The sequence below is a fragment of the Pteropus vampyrus genome, unplaced genomic scaffold (assembly GCF_000151845.1).
Source record: "Pteropus vampyrus isolate Shadow unplaced genomic scaffold, Pvam_2.0 Scaffold387, whole genome shotgun sequence".
NCBI lineage: Eukaryota > Metazoa > Chordata > Mammalia > Chiroptera > Pteropodidae > Pteropus > Pteropus vampyrus.
Window position 1 is genome coordinate 2647537 of NW_011889168.1, and position 3490 is coordinate 2651026.

At 36.6% G+C, this 3490-nt stretch overlaps 1 pseudogene; it reads right to left on the reverse strand.

Annotated features, from left to right (window-relative positions):
* Window positions 1-669: 669 nt before the first annotated feature.
* On the reverse strand, window positions 670-2670 carry LOC105305470 (annotated as a pseudogene).
* Window positions 2671-3490: the final 820 nt, after the last annotated feature.

Here is a 3490-nt window from a genome sequence, read left to right on the forward strand (position 1 = left end):
CTGTCAACTGAACTCTCTATTAGGTTCCACTGCTTTATTTATTCCTCTACCAATATTATGCTACATTACGGGGAATTAGCTTTATAATAAGATAATATCTGGTAAGGCAAATTCATTTACACTGTTCTTCAAAATTTTCTTGGGTATCAGTGGCCCTTTGATCTTCTATAAAACTTTAAGATAAGTTCATCAAGGTCTAAAATATACCATTATTGGTATTTTTATTGAAATTGCATTAAAGTGATTATTTTAAGAAAATGATGTTTTATTATAGTGAGTCTTCTCATTAATGGACAATAGTGTATATCTCTCTCCATATATTTGTCTTCTTTACTATATTTCAATAGCTATGCATGCTTTTTTCAATCTTCGAATATTTTTTATAGGAAGGACGTGCATTGCCTTCATTCATTGTATTTCAAATCACTGAAAATTTACTTTTGTGAAAACATTGCTTGCATTTTCTAGTACAAAAAAAAAAAAACCTAAAAATTGTTTCAAGAATGTAGACAAATATCCAGCTTAAAGAGCAAAAACGTGCACCATAATTACTACTGCACTGCAGTCATTTCTGCATTTCTCATGTTTCTTAAATAACTGTCTTGTCTGGTTACACACAATATAAAGATCAGTTATGAAAAACAGACATTTACATATACTCCTAAAGTCTTATTGAGAATATCCTATTGGCATTGGCTAACCGATCACAGGCACAGCTGCAGTAGCAGGATATTCATATGCCTGTTTGTTCATACCATTGTACATATTTGAAACATTACTTTTATATTGCTGAGTGCTATCTTAACCATTATGATAAGTCTCTGTTGGATTACCAGTCCTAAAACTGGTCTGTATACCAGCAGACACAAAGTTACTTCCAATGTTCCCATGGTGTAATTTGCAGCACTGTAAACACCACTCTAGAATTTTGTCCCAAAATCTTTCTTAAGAATACTAGAGTAACTTCTGTCATAATTTTTCCTGTCTCTGAAGGTACACAGAGTATCTGTCCCGATGGCCATCCTTCATGCCTTCTCTACCCCTGGAATGAATTGAACCTGTGTCTTCAACCAACTGAAGCAACTTGGGATTAATTGCTTGATTATCTTCATGAAGCGCAGAGATAAGGTCTCTCACTTGCTTTATGTTATTAGGTGTAAAGAAAGCATATGCCATCCCTGTTTTGGTACTTTGAACAGTTCTTCCAATTTAATGATTATAATCCTCTGAGAAGTTAGGGTAGTCATAATCGATGACAAATTTCACATCTTCCACATCTAGCTCTCTAGATGCCACATCTGTAGCAATCAGAATAGGAGCTTTTTCATGTTTGAATTCATTTAGAACCCGGTCATATTCCTGTTGACTCTTGTCATCACAGATACCCATGGCAGGCCATATGTCTTCTCTCATTTTTCTAGTAAGTTTTTCACATCTTCTTTTGGTTTCAACAAAAACAATGGTTTTATTATCCTTCTCACTCGTGATCTTTTCTTTTAAACAAATGTTTTTCAACCTTTTCTACATCATCACACACATCCACAATCTAAAGAATGTTGTGGTTTGCACTCAGTTTTAGTGCGCCAATGTTTATATAAATTTAGTCTTTCAAGAAATCTTCAGCAAGCTGTCTTACTTCTTTTGGCCAATTCACACTCCACATTAGAGTTTGCCTGTCATGACTTATTTCATCCAGAATCTTTCTTATTTGGGGTTCGAAGCCCATATCAAACATTCTATCTGCTTCATCAAAGACAAGGTAGGTGGTTCTTCTACGATTTGTTTACCCACACTCTAAAAAGTCAGCCAGTCTTTAAGGTATTGCGATATAGATTTCCACACCTCTCTCCAAATCATATTATTTGTGGTCCCTTGGGAGCACCGCCATAGATACAAGTAGACTTCAACTGTCATGTTCTACAGTATTCAGCAGCTACTTGCTGCACGTGTTGTTCCCAACATGGTGCCAGCACCAAGCAAATAGGCCCAGTACCTCACTCTAAGAATGGCTGATGATTGATGTGGACAATGGAAGGCAGAAAATAAGACAATGTTTTCCCAAATCCAATCTGTGCTATTCCAACCATATCCAATCCACTTAGAGCAACTGGCCATCCCTGAGCTTGAATAGCAGTGGGTTCAGTAAAGTTCTATCTTGCAATCACATCCATGACATTTGCAGAGAAGTTTGCTTCATAAAAATTCGGACCTAGCTTTGGGCGGTTATGACATCTAACTGTAATTTCCTTAATTTTTCTGTATGTTTCCACCTCTTGTGCTGTGTGCCTAGCCAAATCATGGTGTTCTTGATAAAAAATTCTTCTCAAATTTGGGTAACTCATCAAGATTCCACTTCTTTTTAACTAATTTCTCCCCAGGGTTTCCGAACTTCTTTCCTGATAGTGACCCTGCTCTACTTTCTCCAAATAGAGTTGCACCAAACCCTCCATCCCTGCCGCAGTCTCAGTCATTCCAATAGCCTGACTTGGCGTCAATGATTGCAATTGGTGGGGAATGAAGTTGAGAAAATCAGGTGTAACTAGTCGCTGGAAGTGGCTTCAGGGAGAGTGAAGTCTTGTGGGGGCAGCAGCAGAGGTACAGCCATAACAAGAGCCAGAGCCCTTTGGCAAGAGACCAGTAGAAATAAATGAAGTTATGTATACTTTTCATATCAATGTTCTCAAATGTCTTTTGAAGGGATTAATGCTAGGTATCTTTTGGATTTATTATTCTTTTTTTTCTTTTTTATTATTGTATATTAGTTTCAGGTATATAGTACAATGGTTAGACATTTACATAATTTGTAAAGTGATCCTCCAATTACTCTAGCACCTATCTAGCACTGCACACAGCCATTACAATAATATAGACTATATTCCCTATGCTGTACTCTACATTCCCTGATAGTTTTGTAGCTACCAAGTTGTACTTTTCAACCCTTCTTTTTTACTCAGCCCCCCAATCCTCCTCCCCTCTGGCACTCACCAAATTGTCTCCTGTATCTGTGAGTCTGTTTTTTTCTTTTTTTTAGTTTGTTCCTTAGATTCAACATATAAGTGAAATCATATGGTATTTATTCTTTCTCTGACTTACTTATTTCACTCAGCATAATACCCTCTAGGTACATCCATGTTGTTGCAAATGGTAAGATTTCATTTTTTTTATGGCTGAGTAAGATTCCATTTTATACGTGTACCATGACTTCTTTATCCAATCATCTATTGATGGACGCTTAGGTTGCTTCCATATCTTGGCTTTTGTGAATAGCGCTGCCATGAACATAGAGTTGCATAGAGTTTTGGCTTTCTTTGGATAAATTACCCAGAAGTACAATTGCTGAGTCAAAAGATAGTTCTATTTTTAATTTCTTGAGGTACCTCCAAATTGTTTTCCATAGTGACTGTACCAATTTGCAATCTCATCAACAGTGCATGAGGGGTCCCTTTTCACCACATCTTCACCAACATTTGTTGGTTTTTGATTTATTGAT